This window comes from Monodelphis domestica, chromosome 1, assembly GCF_027887165.1.
Source record: "Monodelphis domestica isolate mMonDom1 chromosome 1, mMonDom1.pri, whole genome shotgun sequence".
NCBI lineage: Eukaryota > Metazoa > Chordata > Mammalia > Didelphimorphia > Didelphidae > Monodelphis > Monodelphis domestica.
In genome coordinates, this window is record NC_077227.1 from 659,296,774 (window position 1) to 659,319,131 (window position 22,358).

Genomic DNA, 22,358 nt, shown 5'->3' on the forward strand with positions numbered 1-22,358 from the left:
TGTGTTAAGACATAGGCTTTCCTTGTATCCACACTCACTCTGAAGGTACTCACAGACGAGTATCCCCGAAACCTTGGCTCCTATAATCTGGTCCCCTTTTCTGCCTCTCATAGTGTGGTACCTTTCTGTAGTCCTGGCAATGACTGGGTAAATGCATCATTACTTAGATCATTTTGATTGGGCCCTGATTAAAGGACTTGTTATAGATTTATTTTTCTTCTACTTGGAATTTTTACACATAAGACTTTGATAGTCTATATTTTCATCCAGAAATTTTTCTTTTGGATTTTCTGATGTCTTTTTAATATCTCTTGCCAATTGATTCATATACCTCATACCTCAGCCATGCATCCCTAACTGATTCTGAATCTTTCAATCACCCACAACACGGGGGAATGTAAAAAAAATATTATTTAAATTGCAAAGTTTAAATTCCTTTTGAGAAGAATTTTAGGTAAAGAAGATGCTACTTCCCTGAATCCAGAAACTGAACTGTTGGAGAAGCCATCATGAAGAAGCCTCCAGACCACGAACTGCACAAAATGAACTTTGGGTGTGGTTAATGAACATTTATTTGCATGCATACTTTCATGCCAAAGGGGACTGCCCCCTAACTGGCTTTCTGTCAACGCGTCCAGTAATTATTGGTTTTATTCTTTCTCTTATCCTCAATTATTGTAATCTTTAAATTGATTATGTTTTCATGATCCTTTGGAAAAAAATTAATTTTTTTGCAAATGATCACACGGGGGAATGTAAAAAATAGACTAGAATACAGGACTACAATCCCCATGAGCCTTTGCTCCACTTCCCCAGGATGCCTTGTAATCTCACCTGGGCCGAGATCGAGAAGGTATTTAAGTGGATTCAAAGGCTTTTGAAGAGGTCTTGTCTTTTGGACTTCCGTTTTGGAGCAGAGGCGTCTCTTCCATGATGTAAGGTGATTTTGTCTAGGCCTCTGGCCTAGGCACATGTTTCTTACTTGTATATTTTTAATCTTTAACCTTTAATAAACCTCAAAAAAATATAATACTCCTTGCAGAGAGAAACTAATTTCTACCTGCCTCAGTCTCCCCATCTCCCCTAAATTTTAATCTTTACATAATACACACACCCCAAGGGACATACACTCCCTTATCCCTCCTTTGTCTCTAAGGGAATAGTCCCAGAACATAGATCAGTTCCTATAGTCTTGATCTTACCAAGTCCATAACTAAAGACAGCATCTCTGTTAGACAAGTCCTTGTCTCAGTAACTGATGTATTATGGCCCTGAAAGTCAATCCCAAGTTCATTCCTTGATGCTATAGTGGCCCAGAAACCCAGACTCTGGAATTTTGGGGTGCTGAGATACACTGTGAACTTTTCAAGACTCATAAAGACCATGGAATCTCCACTCCAGCCCTAAGCACAGTGCCTTCACTCTCAACTGCATGCCCCGAAGACAATCATTGTCAAGGTCAATGTAGAATTAGAAATTCAGGTCAGTGAAATGTCTTGCTCTGCCAATGTTTCTCCTTAAGAGAGAAGAATTGGACAAGCTGTTAAAACCACTGAGTCAGATTACAAATATTGACACCAATTTCCAAGGCACCAATTATAGAAGTAGGAATGGTATGAAGAGAAAGAAGCAATTGGAAGCTTCCCCTAATTAAGAAAGCACCTGAATAATTTAGTATGGTAGAACAGTATTAAAATTTAGAGAGAACTGTCAGCTGAGCTATTGTGGGTGAGTGGAGACTCACCCTGATATCTGAGTCAGTCTAAATTTTCCACTGGAGTCTTTATAGTCACTTATTTCCTTGTTGGAATGGCACCTGATGGGTAACAAGATACACATAGCCTATTCACCAAACTCTGAAAAAAAGATTGGTGAAAGAATACAATTAAGTTCTTCTGTCAAAGGACCTAGGTTCAAGATTGGGCTCTGGCATTTTCTAGCTTTGGGATCCTGGATAAATCACTGCTTCTTTAAGCCTTGGTTTCCCCATCTGTAAAATGGGAGTAACAATAATTGTATTTACTTAAGTGGCAGGGTTGTGAGGATCAAAGGAAATAATGTATGTGAAGTATCTTATATAAGGAAAAATATTATGTAAACGTGAGATGAGGATAGGTTAAGACATAAATGGCTCAAATGAAAACATCAGAGATTTAGATTAGATTTCAGGAAGAATACCACACAAACTCAAAGGTTAGACTTACCAAAGGAAGTTCTGTAATCTTTTCCTCTAAAGGACTTATTTAAAACTAGAGAAATTCTTCTTCATCTAGTCTCATTGAAATGGGAGTTATAACTAGAGAGAGAAAGATGAATTAAATGAATTTTTATAGTTTCAATGTCTGCATCAGGGTTGTAATTATAAATTCCAGGCTTCCCAGAACATAATAAAAACATTCCAATTGTAAAGAGCCTAATATTTGTCAAAGTACTTTTACTTCCATCCTCTCATTTGATCATAAAAATTACTTTGTGACATGGAAAGACACTATTATATAAGTTTTATAGATGAAGAAAAAGAGGCACAGAGATATTACACGCCTAACTAATTCTCATTCCACACAAGTAGCAAATTCTGATTTAGAATTGCTACTGTTAGGATACTCTGGGATGGCTCAATATATTGGTGTCATCCTGCCCCATTTTCATTGTGGACTTTACATGGTATGAGTTCTCTGACCATCATTATAATAATAGGAGCCCATTTTGGTACAGATCCTCAGTTTCTTTCTCCTTTTTTGTTTTTGCTGCTTTCTTTTTTCAATTTATTATTATTCATCTTTTAACATTCTTAAAAATGTATTAGTTTCAAATTCTCTCCCTTCCTGAAGCTTCTTCCTCATGCATTGGGAAGGCAAGCAATTACATATGTGAAATCATGGAAAACATACTTCCATATTAGCCATGTGACAAAAAAAGGGGAGGGAATGAAAAAATTGTAATTCAATTTGTACTCAGAGCTCATCAGTTCTCTTTCTGGAAGTGGATAGTACTTTTCATCATGTGTCCTTTGGAATCATCTTAGATCATTGTCTTGATTAGAGTGGTTAACTCTTTTACAGTTGATCATCATTACAATATTGCTGTTATTGTGTTTTTTTTTGTTCTGCTCACTTCACTTTGCATCATTTTAGATTAGTTTTTATGAAACCATCTTGTTCTTCATTTCTAATAGAAAAATAATATTCCATCTATCATATGCTACAAGTTATTTGACAATTCCCCTACTGATGATTATCCCTTCAATTTCCAGTTTTTTGCTACCACAAAAAGAGTTGCTATGAATATTGTTTGTACAAATAGGTCATTTTCCATTTTCTTTGATCTCTTTGGTGGATATAGACCCAGTAGTGGTTTTGATAGATCAAAGGATATGCACAGTTTTATATCCCTTTGGGAACACTTGCATATTGTTTTCCAGAATGGTTAGTTGGGTTCACAACTCCATCTTTAGTGAACAATACACCAGCCTGATTTTACAACATCCTCAGGACCCAGGTCCCCAGACCTGAGCCCTCAATCCCTGAAGTGAATTTAGAATTGTTTCTTTCTTATTGCTTATGATACTTTCCCCATTGACCTGAGAATTTGGCAATAATATTCCTGGGAATTTTGATTCTAGATTTTCTTGCAGAAGGTTATTGGTGGATTCTTTCAATTTCTATTTTACCTATGTATCTAAGATATTAAGGACAATTTTCCTTTTTTAATTTCTTGAAATGGGATGTGTAGGCTCTTTTTAAAATCATTGTTTAGGTAGTTCAATACTTAAATTGTCTCTCCTTAATCTATTTACCAGGTCAATTGGTTTTCCAATGAGATATTTCCATTTTCTTCTATATTTTCATTCTTTTGACTTTGTTTTATTGTTTCCTGATGTCTCATGGTATCATTATTCTTATTTAATTCTACGTGTTCAATTCTAATTTTGAGAGAATTATTTTCTTCAGTAAGCTTTTGGACCTCCTTTTCCATTTGACCAATTCTGTCTTTTAAGAAGTTCTTTCCTCAGGGAATTTGTGTGCCTCTTTTACATTTAAACAAATCTACTTTTTAAAATACTATTTTCTTCAGTATTTTTGTGCTTCTTTTACCAATCTGTTAAATATCTTTTTATAATTTTCTTGCATCACTCTCCTTTATTTTCTCAATTTTCCCTTTACCACTCTTATTTCTTTCTTTAACTCTTATAGAATTTCTTGTTGGACTTGTTGATCCAATTTGAAAGGATTTTTTTTTTCCTTTGAGGCTTTGCTTGTACCTATTTTCACATTTTATCTTCTTCTGAGTCTGTGTCTTAGTATTCTTCATCATTGTAGAAGCTTTTGTGGTCAGATTCTTTGTTGTTATTATTTACTCATTTCCCCAACTACTTCTTGACTTTGACTTTTATGTTCTAGGGGGCAGCTGGGTAGCTTAGTGGATTGAGAGCCATTCCTAGAGATGGGAGGTCCTAGGTTCAAATCTGGCCTCAGACACTTCCCAGCTGTGTGACCCTGGGAAAGTCACTTGTCCCCCATTGCCTAGCCCTTACCACTCTTCTGCCTTGGAGCCAATACACAGTATTGCCTCCAAGACAGAAGGTAAGGGTTTAAAAAAATAAAAAAAATAAAGTTGGGTTCTGCTCACTTGGGGTTGGGAAGGCACTATTCTAAGTTTTAGGCTTTTTGATGCTGTTTTTAGAGCTAGTTCTGGAGGTCTGCATGTTTTTAGTGCTACCAAGATGGTGTTACCCTTGGAAAAGTGGGGTCACTGTTCTCCTAGTCTACACTCTGGTCTTTACATAGGAAGAACCCCTGCTCCCTTGAAGCTATAAGCATCAGCACTTTTCTTGGTCCTTGAACTGTAACCAGTTCCTCTGCTCCCCTATAAGCCATAAAAGCTAGTGATCCTCTCTGCCCTGGAAGATACCCTGTTCTCTTTTGGCTAACTACAAATATTCCTCTCCATTACGGAACTGTCACCTAGAACTAGATATTGTTATATATGAAAATTAATCTTGGAGATTTTATACTAAATTTATAAGTATTTGTTAATAGAGAAAAAGGAAGAGAAAAATAAGATTTCCCATCTTTCTAACTGAAAGTAGATCAGGTCCTGTATTCTAACCTGGTGCAATTCCTTCTATGCTGCCACTTGCCAGAGATGGCAAGCAAGGTAAGAGCCACCAGGATGGTTCAGAGAAAGAATGAGACCAGAGAGAATGGAAGCCAAGAGAGTAACCAAGTTTCCCCCACTGACTTTTCAGACATTGTCTAAACTCCTTTCTCAGATTCTTTGATTGATCAAAGGAACTTTCAGGCAGTCCTGCTGACAGCCCAGACATGTGAATCCTATGTTGAGTCTTTCTGGGATTGGACTGGATTGGGAGTATCCTAAATATTTAATTTATACAATATGAATAATGGAGTTTCCAAGCAGTACCCAGTTCAACTCTGTAAGATTTAAATCAATGTCCAATACTCCAAGAATTATATATTACAGTGTTTATTAATACTCATTTAAAGTAGAAGGACTAAAAAGGTAATTAGCTAACAAAATATAAGGCCACGAGAGTAGATTCTCCTGATATTCACCTCACATGACCTCCATCAAATGGGATCACAGGAAGAGAGAGTGAGAGGTGGGGATACACAAAATTTATGTCCTGCCTATGTCAGCACATAATGTAAGGAGAGTGGGTTGCTGAGAATTGTAATTTTGGGGATCAGATTCCAATCACACAACACCTAGTATCAGTTCTTGGTTTCCTGTAGTCTCTTTTTCACCAGTCTAATCTTCTTACCCCATGTAGGCTAAAATCTTTTCAAAGTTGCTGCTATTGCTGACTCAGTCACCTCCAAAGCCTACCCCTAGTGTTGTTGCCACATCTTCTTAGGGCCACCTTCCAGCCCAACATCACAGATCTCTCCCACCATCCCCCTAAGTTGTCTTGGGATGGAAAAATGTGTCACCCCAACCTTTTGTTGACTATCCCTCTCAAGAATTCAACTTGACATGTTATTTTAAAGTTGTTTGGAAGGGAATATTGAAAGATTTAGTCTGAGATATTACCCTTACTCTGTCATATTCTCCTCAGTTTCAAAGGGTTTCCCCTTTGAACTAATCCAACTAATTTTTGTGGTAAAAGTAACGAAAGCATAGGTGTAAATAGAACAGTGCCCAGGACAAGTTTTTTGTTTGTTTTGTAAAATATCAGATAAATCTGGATGGACATGGACATGGAAACTCTTTTCATGTCCCTCTGTTAGTAATCCAATATGACTGACTTTTGTTACTCTATAATTGAAAATCTGTTACCCTAAAAAAGAACTACATTCCTGGGATCCCACTGACTTCCTGTTGTTATGTACTTCCTGTAGACAGAGGATATTAAAGAGTTGGTAGTCCTCTTGGGCCTCTTTCTTAGGCTTGCATCCAGCATGGTGGTGGTGGTAAGCTAAGCATGGGGATTTTAAACGGGCTAATCAGCTATGGGCACATGGTTTTCATTTTGTATCATCTTTATTCCTTGATTTCTAATGATCATTAATAAATCCCTTAAAATATAATATTTTCATTATTTTAGGCAAATTTTAAATATTACATTTATGACAACCAGAAGGGATGAGAAAAAAAACCTCTCATTTTTTGAAAAGATAGCCTAGATAAATTTTTTAAGCCATGTTTCTCTTGCCAAGGCTTTTCATTCACCCCACTCATCCTCTCAAACTCTGAGAGAACTCCAAACTCTCTTTGGAGCTGCTGCCTTTTTCTTTCCCTACTTTTTGCCTGGTCTCTCCCAGGCTATTTTTAGCCTGGTGACTCTGCTTGAGCCCATGTTCCTCAGTTCCTTGATACTGCCTCTGGCAATCCTCCTCTCCTCCTCCTGATCTCCAACCCTGCTACTACTCCTTCTCCTGAATCAGCCCCTGCCCTGACCCTAACCCCAACCTCTGTTGCTGGTCCTGCTGGGCTCCTGGTAGCTGCCAATGTGTCTTTGGAACTCACAAATTTGGAGGAGATCGCTGGACAACTGGTAAAAACTGGGGTGTATTTTCCTTAGGTAACAATTAGCCTCCTAACTCCATCTCCACATGATTGGGGAAACTAGCATTTTACCTCTGGGGGGAAGGGAAGAAGGAAGTTACTCTTCCAAACAGGAAGTAAATTACGACCTTGGCATACTCTATGAAAAAACAGTACCTTGCCTATTTCAAATGGCTTCTACCATTCATGAGTACACTATTCCTTTCATTTATCTTGCCTGATATTTGGGGGAGAAATTCATCTCCCTACAACCCTTTCCATTTGGGCCTGCCTAGTCTCTAAGATTCATTCAGTTTGGCATTCCTCAAACCCATGTTCTCCCTTACTATGGGAGATACCAAGAAAGGAACTTCAAAGAAATTGGAGGTTAAAATTTTAAACCTTTTCAGATTCCATTGTTTTTATGAAAGTCTCTGTATTTTATTGCATTTTACTGATTGTCTGCTTTAAGGTTTAATTCTGTTATTTTAAGTTCACATATTAATGTATTCAGTACTTTTCTGTTACACTGAATCATTTTAATCTACTGTGTTTAACTACAGTGATATTTTGTTACCTTTCCCCTATGGCTACTGAACAAAATCTTGTAAAACATTGAAAAAGTCCATAAACATTTTTTTTCCATTTTGCATTTGTTAATTGTTACATAGATGATGGATGGACTCAACCTGGATAACAACCGTTGTAGAATTTAATGAACTAAGAATTTAAATGGTAAATCTAAGGGGTCTTCAGAAATAATTTTAATTAACTAGTGGTTTCTGAACGGATGATTTCAAAATATTTTTATTATAAAGAATGCTGTATTAAAGGCAGAGGAACAAAGAAATGTTCCTACCAAGGTGTTTCTATGAAGCAGGAAGCCAAAAAGAACTCCTGCAAAACTCTTCAGTTTAATTCAATTCCACCAGAACAATCTAGATTTCTTGATGATGTTCTAGACCTAAGTAAGTTTTACTTTGCTTAGAAATATATTTGCCAAAGTTGAAAGATTTGCTATATCTGTAAAAATTGTGACAAATATTTATCAATTCATAGGGGTTTTTTTTGTCATACAGCAACTTATATTAAATATGAGAGTGGGTTTGTTTGCTATTGTAATTAACTAGGCTATTGTTAATTTTGGGAACTTTGGTACTTTTTTGAATGTGCATTATCTTCTATATTATGATTTTAGTATGAAAATCATTTGTACTCACACTGTGCTTAAGTTAAAAAGGAAATGGATCTCATTTTTTTGGTGGGAAACCTTTGTATTCTACCTCTCCTTGGCTGACATGTGTGTCACTGATTGTAAGCTATATATTTTTGATTTAAAATTTTTTCATTATTGTTTTTCCTTCCATGTGCAATATAGTATCTGAGTTTTATTTTTCTCTCCTTTTTGTATTTGAAGCACATGTCAACAATATTGAGATGATTTTTCTTTATTTTTTATTTTGTAGTAATATAAGTTTAAAATACATTTGTTCTAATATTAATGCAACCCAAAAAGCTTTAGACTATAAAATGATGCCATTGGTTGTTTAAGAAATTTATGGGACTTTGCTTAATGATTTTGTCTGATTCCAGGAGAAGGCAATGCAAAAAAAGCCATTGCACAGTGCCAAAGAAGCACAAAGCTAAACTGCATAGTTCCAATCGAGCACAAGGTCAAAGAGACCAACCAATCCCAATGGGATTGATGAAATTTTGAGCCAAGACAAGAGGACTTGAACTTGTTTGGGGTTTGAGGTTGTGGCTGTTTTGACATATGTCAAAGGCAGGTCTTCCTTGTCCCACATTCTATCAAGTATCTCAAATTTGGCTCCATCCTGGCTCCCATTTGCTCCTATAATCTAGTCCCTTTTCTCTCTTATAGTATGGCAACTTCCTGTTGTCTTGGCTGCAAATGGGTAAGTGAAATATTATTGCATTTTGTCTTACAGACTTGTGGGATAGAAATTATTTTAATTGGACCCTGATTTAAGAACCTGTTATAGATTTATTTTTTTAATTAGAATTTTTACACATAAGACTTTGATAGTCTATATTTCATCCAAAAGTTATCTTTTCTCTTTTATTTGGAATTTTTGATATTTTTCATTTTCTCCTGCTAATTGATTCATATACCTCATAACTCAGCCATGGATCCTATGAATTTTAGATTTTCTCCACCCTGATTAGTCTTTAAAATCCTAGCAACCAGGAATGTATACACCCCTACTTAAGAATTAAGTGTTGAGGATGGCCAATGACAGACGTGTAATAACAAGTGACAAATAACAAACAACTGACAGACCCTGTCCTAAGTCAATCTTAAGCTACCATTGGTACATGTGAGACACAGGAAGTGATGTAAAGAATGGTCTATATATTTTTCGTCACTTCCTCTCTCTGGTCTCTCTCATGGAGACATGGCTCTTGCTCTCACACTAGCTTGGGGAGACGTTGGTTTCTGTTGGCAGCTTGGGGAGAGCTGACCGGCATTTGGCATCTTGGTAGTTGGTGTTTGCGGCTTGCCAATAAGGGACTAGAGAAGCTCTGTAGCGTGGGTTAGGTGAGGCATCTTCCCTGAGCAACCTGTGTGAGTGGTTAGGCTTATTCCTCCTACCTTTAACTCCTAAAGCAGTATCCTCTTAGGAGGCCCCTCATCTCGGAATAGACCTCATGTCTGGAAGCTGAGCTAGTTTTAATCTTCTGAGGAGGCCTTGTGTCTGAGTTCTCTGAACTTCCCTTGGTTTAGGCTAGGCTGGAGAAAAATTATACCCTTTTCTCTCTTTCTTCTTCTTAATTCCTTCCATCTATTGTAATTAAACCACCATAAAAATCCCAAACTGACTTGAGCATTTTTATTGGGATTGAGTTAATCCCTGGCAACCACTAGTATAATATATTCAGTCAATAACCCCTAAATTTACCCCTTACAGCCCCTAAGTGATTCTTGTGTTTTTCTATCACTCTCTTCAGGGGGGAATGTATTATTATTCTAAAATGAAAAGTTTAAATTCTTTTTGAGAGTAGTTTTAGTTTAAAAAACTTGCTACCTCTCTGTATCCAGAAAGTGAACTGTTTGGGGAAGGTACCATGAAGATGTCTATACAGACCACATGCTACACCAGAAGATCCAGAGTGAACTTTGGGATGTGGTGATTTGAATTGTGTGGGGTTGAATACATTTGTTTTGTATGTATACTCTCATGCTGAAGGGGACTGCCCCCTAACTGGCTTTTTGCCAATACACCTAGCAGTTGTTGGTATTGTTCTCTTTTCCTTTTATCCCCAAATTATTGTAATTTCAAAGTTGGTTATGTTTACAAGATCCATTGGAGAGACTAGTCTTCCATGCATCTCAGGGGGGAATGTATTATTGAATATCTGTCTCCCCTAAAAAAGAACTACATTTCCTGGGAGCCCACTGACTTCCTGTTGTTATGTACTTCCTGCAGACAGAGAATATTAGAGAGTGGGCAGTCTTCTTGGGCCTCTTTCTTGGACTTGCATCCAGCATGGTGGTGGTGGTAAGCTAACATGGGGATTTTAAATGGACTAATCAGTCATGGGCATGTGGTTTTTATTTTGTATCCTCTTTATTCATTGATTTCTAATGATCATTAATAAATCCCTTAAAATATAATATTTTCATTATTTTAGACTAATTTTAAATTTTACATTACTGAATATACTGATGGCATGTTGTGTGATGACAATCTCGCTATGTTTTATTAGACAGTTACCTCTGACAGCCAACACAATTAGGAGTTTTACTCTTTTAGCCCCACCATTTTCTTGAGAATGACAGCTCTAAAAAGATTTTTGTCCGTAAACTCTTTCAACTTTTTTGACCAGTTGGAAGAAAAAAGAGAGAATTTCCCAGTCTACTTGTTATAAATATGCAGTACAGAATAATGTTTCCAGCAATTTTTTTTGTGAGGATGTTAGAATTTATCTGGAAGTATTTAAAAAGGTGACATATATTCCACTTAAAAACTTATTTTTCTGAAAGTGTCTTGGAAAATAGAAATGGATCCTATAAAAAAAAAACCCCTTAACTTCTGTCTTAGAATCAATGCCTATTCTAAGGCAGAAAAGTGGTAAGGGCAAGCCAATAGGGGTTAAGTGACTTGCCCAGGGTCACACAGACAGGAAATATCTGAGGTCAGATTTGAACCTAAGATCTCCCATCTCTAGACCTGACTCTCAATCCACTAAGGCACCCAGCTGCCCCCTCAAATGGATTCTTGACTGAAACTTTTCTTGTCCATTCCTTATGATAAAATCAAATGCCTTTGCCAAGTAGTTGAAAGTATAATTTTCAAATGTAGTAAAGTTAATCCTCCATTTTCTCTCCGAAAAACTGATAAAAATCACAGAAAGAATAGATGTTAATGGGTTAAAGGAAGTATAAAAATGTGCTTTTGCCCTGTTGTCCCTTTAAAAAGTATGAAGAAATTTTCTTTTGATGGAATTTGCTGTTCATTTGTCAGTTATATCTGTCTTCATGACTTGGCAAAGATACTGGAATGGTTTACCATTTCTTTCTCCAGCTCATTTTACTGATGAGGAAACTGAGGCAAACAGCATTAAGTGACTTGCCCAGGGCTATATAGCTAGTAAATGTTTGAGGCCATATTTGAACTCAAGTCTTTCTGACACCAGATCTGGCACTCTATCCACTGGGCTACCCAGCTGCTCAGTAGAATTAGAGATCAACTAATCATGGTCTGGCTTTTCAAGAAAGGATATATATTTTATAGAGAGGTACAGATCCAGAGAGTCGGTGGTGAGGAACAACTTCAAGAAGCATAACCTTTGGCAGTTGAGCAGAGAGCTGACTATTGATTTAAAAGAAAACTACCTTTGGCATTTGAGAGTTAAGCTGAATATAGGAACAGATAGAGGCATCTCAGGTGAGCACCTACCCAGCAGAGATGCTGCATCCATCACAAGGAGCAGCATGATGATACTATGAGAATAAAAGGAACATCAAGCCCTACAGTATCAGTTTTGCATGTTTCCTTGGTAACATGTGTTATCTATTTACATGTCTTGCACACAAACTGCTACAACTTTGGATCCACTCTTCCCAATAACAATGTTTTTGTTTGTGGGAGTGTACATCCCAGGTTTGTAGGGAGAATATTTTTAACTAGTATTCTTTCCTGGCCATCATAAGAAAAACTTTTATTTTGAGAAAATTGTGTCTGCTTACCATTTTAAGAGAGGAAGTTGTAAGGGAGAAACCTTTGGCAGAAATCAGCTGCAAAGAGAAAGCATGGGGGAAGGGCAAAGAAAAAAACTCAAGATTCCAATGAGAGAATAGAAGCCGATAGAACTCAAAACTGCCAGCTCACCTGAGTCCTCGAGCTGAGAGCCTAAGAAGAGGATCTCTGAGGCTGGGGGGTCCCTCTGGATATCAGCTGCTTCCCAGTGAACCCCTGAAATCTCTCACTCAGCTTGAGACATGTATAATTGAAAATCTGTTACCCTAAAAAAAAAGAACTACATTTCCCAGGAGCCCACTGACTTCCTGTCATTATGTACTTCCTATAGACTGGGGATATTAGGCAAGAACGTGAACAGTCCCAGCTCTTTACTTCTGGTCCCAAGCTTGGTGGTGATAAGGTGGGAGTTTGAACTGGCTGATCAGCCATGGGCATGTGATTTTTATTTTGTACCCTCTTTATTCCTTGATTTCTAATGATCTTTAATAAACCTCTAGAATATAATATTTTTATTATTGAGATTTAATTTTAACTTTTACATTGATGGAGATCATGAAGGGATGAGAAACTCTCAGTTTTTTTTTAAGATAGCCTAGATAAATTTTTTAAAGCCATGTTTCTCCTGCCAAGGCTTTTTTGCCCACCCACCCACCCTCACAAACTCCAGTTCTCTTTGGAGCTGCTGCATTTTTCCCCTACTTTTTCCTGGTTGCTTGCTCTCCCTACTGGCTGGACTATTTTTCGCCTGGGGACTCTTGGTGAAGAAGATATAAACCGCTTCTCTAGCCCAATTGCTTGAGTCCTTTGTTCCTTATTCCTTGCTGCTGACTCTGGTGTTGCTGATACTGTTTCTTCCTGACCTTCTCAACCCATATTGCTCACCCAGCACCCTGGTCTTGAGAAATCCTTCTCTGGATCTCCAGTTCTGCTCCTAAAATTGGCCTCCAACCAGACCCCGACCCCTACTTGCTGTTGCTGATTGCTGCCACCGAGAAGCTAGGAGTCCTTAGAGCTACTCCTCAGAGCAGATGGTAAAAAAAAAAAACAAAAAAAAACCAGGGTGTATTTTTCCTTAGGCAATGATTCACCTCCTAACTCCCTCTGGGAGAAGGAAGTTACTCTTCCAAACAGGAAGTTGATTACAAGCATGGTATACTCTATGATAGAGCAGTATCTTGCCTATTTCAAACAGTTTCTACCATTCATGAGTGCACTTATCCTTTTACTTATCTTTCCTGAAATTCAGGGGAGTGTCAACTCTTTGCCAGTCTGGCCTTCCCAGTCTCTTGGGATTCCTTCACAATATGCTCAGCATGGAGTTCTCCCTCACTATGAGAGATCCAAGAGCCCTGACAATAGGGATCTGAACTGATAGAGAAAGGAACTTTAAAGAGTCTAGAGGTGAAATTTAAGCCTTTTCAGACTCCATTTAAAAAAAAATGAAAGTCTCTGTATCTTATTTTATTTTGCTGATTGTCTGCTTTAAGATTTAATTTTGTTGTTTTAAGTTCATATATAAATGTATTCAATGTTATTCTGTTACACTGAATCATTTTAACCTACTGTGTTTTAAACATTAGATATATTGTTACCTTTCCCCTATGGCTACTGAACAAAATATTCTAAAATATTGTAAAAGCCCATAAACAGTTTTTTTTTTCCATTTTTAATCTGTTAATTGTTACATAAATGATGGATGGACTTAACCTGGCTAATGACCTTTAGAGAATTTAATAAGCTAAGAATTTAATGGTGATTCTAAGGGGTCTTCAGAAATAATTTTAGTAACTAATAGTTTCTGAATGGATGATTTTTAATATATATATATATATATATATATATTTAAAATATATGCACATATATTTTAAAAATCATCCATGCTTTATTAAAGGTAGAGAAACAAAGAAATGTTCCTTCCAAGGTGTTTCTATGAATCAGGAAGCTGGAAAAAGACGTCCTGAAAACCTCTTCAAGTTAATTTACTTCTACCAGAACAATCTAGATTTCTTGGTGATGTCCTAGACCCAAATAAGTTTTACTTTGTTTAAAAGTGTATTTGCCAAGGTTGAAAGATTTGCTATGTCTGTAAAAATTGCGACAAATATCCATCAGTTCATAGGTTTTGTTTTGTTTTTTTTTTGTCATACAGTAACATATTAAATATGAGAGTGGGTTTGTTTACTATTATAATTAACTGGGCTATTGTGAATTTAGGGGACTCTGGTACTTCTTTGAATGTGCATTATCTATTGTATTACTGTTTTATCCTGAAAATCATTTGTACTCACACAGTGGTTAAGTTAAAAAGGATCTCATTTTTTTGGTGAGAAACCTTTGTATTCTACCTTTCCTTAGCTGACAAAGTGTGTCAATGATTATAAGCTATATTTTTGATTTTTAAAACTCTTTTATTATTGTTTTTGCTTGCATATTCAATATAGTATTTAAGTTTTTTATTTTTTCCTCTCCTTTTTGTATTTGAAGCACATGTCACCAGTATTGAAGATTTTTGTTTAACTTTTTTGATTTTACAGTAATATAAGTTGAAAATATATTTGCTATAATGTCAATGCATACCCCAAAATCTTGAGACTATAAAAATGATGTCACTGATTGTTTAAAAAAATTATGGGACTTTGCTTAATGATTCTGTCTGATTCCAGGACAAGAGAATACAAAAAGAACCATTGCATAGTACCAATCAAGCACAAAGTCAAAGAGACCAACCAATTCTGATGGGATTGATGAAAATCTCAAGCCGAGACAAGAGAACTTGAACTTGTTTGAGGTTGTGGCTGTTTAACATGTGTTAAGGGAAGGTCTTCCTTGCCCCACCCTCTACCAAGAATCTCAAATTTGACTCCTACCTGGTTCCTATAATCTAGTCCCTTTTCTATCTTTTATGGTGTAGCAAACTTTCTATAGTCCTGACTACTGATTGGGTAAATGCATAATTGCTTAAGTCACTTTAATTGGGCCCTGATTCAAGGACATGCTTTATAGATTTATTTTGCCTTTGCTTAGAATTTTTACACATAAGACTTTGATAGTCTATATTTCACCCAGAAATTTTTTTTAATTTGGGTTTTTTTGGATGTTTTTTATTTCTCTTGCCAATTGATTCATATACCTCATAACTCAGCCATGTATTCCTAAGTGATCTCTGTGTTTTTAAACATCCTCTTCAAGGGGGAATATATTATTATTATTATTATTAATTGCAAAGTTTAAATTCTTTTTAATAGTAATTTTAGGATAAGAAACATGTTACCTCTCCAAATCCAGAAAGTGAACTATTTGGAGAAGGCACCATTAAGATGCCTGCACAGACCACACACTGCACCAGAAGATTCAGAGTGAATTTTGGGATGTGGTGATTTGAATTGTGTGGGGTTGAATACATTTGTTTTGTATGTATACTCTTATGCCGAAGGGGACTGCCCCCTAACTGGCTTTTTGTCAATACACCTAGCAATAATTTGTTTTCTTCTCTTTTCCTTTTATCCCCAAATTATTATAATTACAAGATCCATTGGAGAGACTAGTCTTCCATGAATCTTAGGAGGGGATGTATAATTGAAAATCTGTTACCCTAAAAAAGAACTACATTTCCTGGTAGCCCACTGACTTCCTGTCATTGCATACTTCCTATAGACAGGGGATATTAGGCAAGGACACGAAGGGTCCCATCTCTTTATTTCCAGTCCCAAGCTTGGTGGTGGTAAGGTCGGTGCTTGAACTGGCTGATCAGCCATGGGCACGTGGTTTTTATTTTGTACCCTCTTTATTCTTTGATTCATAATGGTCTTTAATAAACATCTAGAATATAATATTTTTATTACTGAGATTTAATTTTAACTTTTACAGACATTATAGACTGGGACTTTGAAGGAAGCCATCTACTAAAAAACTCCTCTCCAAAGATTATTCTCCACCTCTGTCCCCAACTTGTCCTGAACTCCATTACTCTAACTAGATTAGTTCAGGAGTAGGGATCAAGTCAGCAGCTGACCAGAAGAGGGGTCAAAGTAAAAAACCTGGACCCCTAAGATTTTTGGGGGTCAGTTTGCCAGTCAATAGGGATTACTACTATCCACTTTCCTCACCTCACCTCTCTCCCTTCCCTGAGTGATCCCAAATAAAGTGTTACTACTTAGATCAAGTTTGCCTAGTCCCTAACTCTAAGAAAGGCAGCTGAAGATTTGGGGAGAACCATACCCCTCCCCAAAAGGGAGGGTTAACTCAGGATCCTAGGGATCCAAATAACTAGATCCAAAGGAGTAATCCTCTCCTCTGGGCAGAGGAGTAACTCCAGGTTTTTGAGGGAGGAGAAGTGGCAGTTGGGGTATTTGAAGGACACAGAGACAGGAAGGTCCATCTGGTCTCTCAATCATTGCTGAGACCAAGAAAGGAAGCTGTGTGCCATTTCACTAAAGCTCTTGCCTCTAGTTTAATCTCTACCTCCCAAAACACTCTCTGAGGAGACATACTCTGTCCCTCAAGGAGACAAAGCTAGGTTACCTTTCCCAAAGGCAAGAGAGGGGAAGATCAATCTCTTCCCTCTCTTCATTTCTCTCAACTCTTTTCCCCCCTCTCTAGTTCCCTGCTGTATGTGTGTGTGATTCTCTAACTGGCCAGATATAACACCATTCTTGGTAAGTGAATTTATGAGGGAGGTGTTTTGGGCTATAATTTTAGGATAGTGGATCCACAAAATATTCTGTAAATCTGAGAGTAGTCACTACCCCCTGGAAACCCAATCTACAATCTACAAATGCTGAATGCAGAGGGGTTATTATCCAAATTTTTCAACATTGGAATCAATTCCAGGCCATAGACTTAGCTCCTCATCAATATTTTTATGCTTATAGTTCCCAGATGCTCTGGGTATAATGTGACCAAGATAATGGGATGATCGCCTTCTGGAAAAAACGATGTAATTTTCCTATAAAAGGCAACCTTTATAGGCAGATAATTCATACTGAATGCTTGTGAATGACTTGAATTCCTCAGGCAATGTCTCTACCAGATACCCTTTCAGCACTCTATACAGGAAATAATAATCAGCATAAGAAAGACTTTATATAGTGCTTTAAACTCATAAAGCACTTTAAGCACATTATCTTATTTGATTCTCATAGCAACCTTAAGAGGGATCGAATGCTCATAATATTATCCTCATATAATAGCTCCAGATGAAGAAATTAAAGCTGAGAAAGGATAAGGGATTGCTTGACCAATATTTCCAGTTGTCAGTGTCTCTTCTTGACCTCATAATTACTTTGTATGTTCTTAAATAAAATTGTACATGTGTATGTATATATGCATCTATTTTTGTACATATGTGTTTTTCTCTCTAGTTTCCCTTAAGAGAATGCAAACGCCTTGAGGCCAGGGACTTAAAAATTGTTTTTTTTCCTATATTCTAAGACCCCAGCACAGTGTTTGGCTCATAGAAAACACTTAATAAACACATTATTCATTGTTTGATTCACTAGCTTGCTCAAGATGACATAGCTAGTAAGTGGCAGAATTCTTAGAACTCAAATCCTGCTGTGGGGTGGGCTAGCCTCCCACAGGGGATGGGATCTTGGAGGTGGGACGGTGTCTGCAAAATGATGAATGGGACATAGCTTTAGCATTCAACCCACAGCACAGGTTTCATAGGATAAACTGCTCTACTTTGGTATTAAATTGTTTTATTAATATCTTATCATATTTTAAAGTAATATAATCACTGTGCTGGGGTATTTCTTAAAACAATCTCCTTTGAAAATTCACATTAGTAGTGGGCCTAATTCACAAAGAGAATTGGAATTTTCTTTGATATAAATAGGATTTCTGAGATTTCATTTATGAATGAGAAGACAAAGTATATCATATAAAGTAAAATTCGATGAAGCCCAATATTACAAAGGTGTTTTTAAATAGCACTATGGGAATATATTGAGCCATGCCACTACACTTTTTCTTAAGTGACATTAAGATCCTACTGGTTTCTACTCACATCCCCATTTTCAAAGAAGATCCTCAGAAGTGTAAAATCACCAAATTAAAAAAACCATTTCAGGACACAGATAACAATGAAAAAAATAATGTGGCCAAACAATTTGTGAAAAAATTTAAAATATAAAATGACTATAATTAAGGAAAAATATGCCTCAATGAACATGATACTCTCATACATTCCACAAAAATAATTCTACCCAAACCAAAAATTCAAAGTTTCCCAAAATAAAAATGGGCTCTTTATTATTTTTTTCCACTGATAGAAATGGAAATCCTTATACATTTGCCTTTATTAAGTGGGTTTGTAATTAAAATATTATCAACTATTCAGTATAGAAAATAAAAAATAAAAATTCTATTTAAAACCTCCAAACAATAAGTACCAAAGAGAAAGAGGTGTACCAAACTGTTCCATTAATGGTAAGATTTAAGAAAGCAAAAGCAGTCCAAAATTTATTAATGTTTGACCTTTTTCTGTTTTATTATAAATTTTAGTTTTTAACTGTGGAACAAAAGCTTGAAAGGCAAATTAGGAACAGTTTAGAACTAAATAATATCACTTGTGCATTTCAGGTGCAATACAGTAGTTCTATTTTCAGAGAAGCTATTGAGACTTCAGATATAAATGTCAAATAATGGAATTTGGTCAAGCAACTCTAAACACCACTTTTATTTAATATGCACTACATGCACATGATGCAGGTAAAGGTAGACAATTGTATGAATCCACCATGCATTCAAGGTGAGATAGGTTGTTACTATTGTCAAATGTATACTAAACCAGAAGATGTTAAAAGTCTGGACCAGATATAGGATGTTGTTAAATGTCTCATATACTCATATACTTGTTTTTTTTTCATGAAACTAAGATTAGCATCATATTCCTCTGAGCATCCTTTTTATTTGGTTTCCTGAGCTTTCTTCGCATTCTGTTTTTCTTTTGACTCTTCTACTAATGGTATTAATTGCTGGTGTTCTGCTAAAGTCTTTAATAGTTCCATGATGAAAGGCAGATAATTATGCTTTCTTCTAATATTTTCAATCTTGTATCTTTTTAATTTCTGAATTTCTTCTTCAATTAGCATCTGGTGTTTGGCAACTTCTGCCTGAATGGTACTTAACATATTAGTACTCTGATCTGTATCCATAGGTTCCTCCTCTGCAAGCTGTCTTTGTAACTCAGCTATCTTCTGCTCATATATCATCTTTCTGTTGGACACAATGGCCATCAGGTTAAATCGTATTTCACCTTCACTGTATTTTTGTATTCTTTTCTCTATAACTGGCCTTACTGCATTAATCCAATCTTCTTGATTACATGCACCTAAATCAATTGGTCCTTCTCTTAATCCATCTAATTCATATAGCCTTCCATTGACAGGAACATAACTAACAAAATGAAAAGCATCTTCTTCTTTTGCTGATGTTTTTACATCAAATTAAAACATCTGTTGTCTGGCAAAACTGTTGTGAACTTGTCTGATCACTTCTGAGTTTCTTAATGCCAAACCTTTCATTGCAGCATCAAAACTTTGTGAAAATTCTTTAAATTCTGAAAGTCTCTCCCCTATATGGACATTTTGATGGGTACAATTCAATAATACACTGACTATGGCCTGAGTTGCACAAGCATTATTTATTACCTGTTTTGCAAAATATTGTGTCAAGTGTGGAATCCTGAACCACAGAGCCTGCTGGTTCTTCTCCAGGCTGGCACTTGAAAAGAAAAATTAACACATGAACTGGCTTCAATTTTTCAAAGTTCTCTGGCTCCAGACTCCATATTTCCTCTACTTGTGCTCCTCTACAACCTCCTCTCAACTCTGGGAGGCTGCTTGCAAACCGCCGCCACCCGACACCAACCCAAATACCCGTGGCAGACTCCGAGCTCAGCAAATTCACTGCAGCAGTCCTCCACCCCACACCAGCGCATTTCCTTCCTGACAAACTTTGGGGCTCCCATCATCTACAGCATCCTAGCCTGCAAAGGGTGACTCTCAAACTGCTCTACTTTGGCTAAGGCCTGGCTTTATTTTATATCCTCATGATCACACATATATTTGGCACACAGTTTCATTCTCAATATACATGTTTCCATAGAACCTAACAACAGACAGGAAGCCTAGGGAGATAGTCAATGAAACATTGTTGCTAAGTGTAGGATCAGTGAGTAGAATCAACATAACCCAGATATAGGTTAGGGAATTCAGAGCACAGATTTGCCAGAAGTTTTTATGCCTAGAAAAGAGGGTCCTATCTAAGTGGGTATATAAGAATCCTTAGGTTTAATTTTGTACATGGACTCTCCTGGTAATATCCTGGGCAGACAGAGTGGGACATCTGTATTAACCCTGCAAGCATGTTGCTCTCCTCTATTTTACCTGGGGTAAGTAAGAATAATAATCATGGCAATTCCAATAATAAGGGGATTTTAATAATGAAAGTCACTTAGGGGGGTTTCAATGGGTATTTCCATCCTTCCTTGGGTCTGCTTTGCAGTCCCCGGTTTCCACGTTGACCATGTCAAACATCAGGGTCTTTGATGGCTCCTGGCATCTCCACCTTTTTTGTTTTTTAATTGGAGTGACTTCAATTTATCTTGGGCTTGATGTAGGGTACAACCTAGTTATGGATGATGACTGTTGTGCAGTGTGGACTCCATGGTCAATGGCTGCCGTGGAAATTGCTAGGGATGTAAGCTTAAAGTGGCTTAAATTTTGGGAAATTAATTGTGGGGAATAGATGTCTATTGTTCAACAACAAATACAGTGAAGGGATTAGAACAATTGGTTAAAATACACCCTGAACAAGAAATTTTAAGAGTAATGGGGGATAACTTACACCTCTGTAGGACCACTGAGAAAGTCAGTTATTTGAAGACAACAGTGCAATCAGGAGGTGAAAATTCCTGCTTGTGCTTGGGCTGCAATTGTCTTGATTTGTTCCCAAGTTGGTAGAACATTCTGGACTGTTATTTTAATACAGGCTCTCTGTATCTGCATTCTCTTTATCACCTTCCTGCTAGGGTGTGTTGTGTAACTTATTGGAGTGGGAGTCATGGTGAGGATGTGTCCTAAAGGTCCCAATCTTTAACTTAAAATTTTTGATTATATATCCCTAGGAAATAGCTAAATTATTCATTTGCCATTTAATTGTAGGCCAATCAGAATTTCAGAAATTCAGGGAAAAAGATCTTATTTAGAAATATATATACATAGGCTGTAAACCTCAAAATTCCTTAGACTTATAAATGTTGGAAATTTCACCATTGGGATATTTCATACTTGGAAAATTTCTTACTGATAGTCTATTGGAATGGGAACCCCATTGGCATGGGAGGTTCCTTCTCTTCCCTTCTTAAGATTACTTTAGGACAGAAACCTTTTGCTGAACAATGGAAAGGACTTTGACCTATGCTTAAGCATAGAACAGGAATTTCTTTGAGTCATGATTGATTTTAGAATTGATACAATGGAGATACTTGGAATCAATCTCCACCCTATTCAGTCCTAATAGGATTGAGTAAGGGCTGCAGCCTAGATCAAAATTTAATTATTCCAATCTCTACCCTACTCAGGTTAACAGGATTTAGAAAGGGCTGTAGCAAAGGATCAAAGATTTAATCATTTGAAAATATGACCTTCAACAGACATGTGCAAAGCCTCTGGGCGGTCCTGGGTTAAGCTAGAGCCTTCATTGGCACAGGGAAATTGATGGACAGTGATTGGTAGATGTGAGAACTGAGGGGAGGCAACTTGGATGGTTTCCTTAAAGATCAGGGGGGTTGGAAGACTCGAGGGGGTTGAGAAGTTGGTTGGTGTGGTTCGTGTGGGCTCTGAGAAGCTTGCTCTGAAGGAAGCTGAAAGTGGGGGCCTCTGAGACTGTTTCTCCATTTTGGTCACGTGAGTAATAGGGACTGATCTCCTTTCATTGCCCCAGCTATCTAAGGGCTTGGGCCTTTTGGCCCAGCCTAAACAGAAGGGGTATTTAAGCCCTATTCCCTTCTCTCCCTTTTTCTCTCTCTCTATCTCTAATTCCTTTCTTACTCCTATTGTAATTAAACTCCATAAAAGATTTACTGCTGACTTGAGTTTTCATTTAGGAATTACATAGCTG

The 22,358-nt window shown here is 37.0% G+C and overlaps 1 pseudogene; it reads right to left on the reverse strand.

Moving 5' to 3' along the window:
- Window positions 1–19,104: 19,104 nt before the first annotated feature.
- Window positions 19,105–20,027, reverse strand: LOC100033357 (ubiquitin carboxyl-terminal hydrolase isozyme L5-like; annotated as a pseudogene).
- Window positions 20,028–22,358: the final 2,331 nt, after the last annotated feature.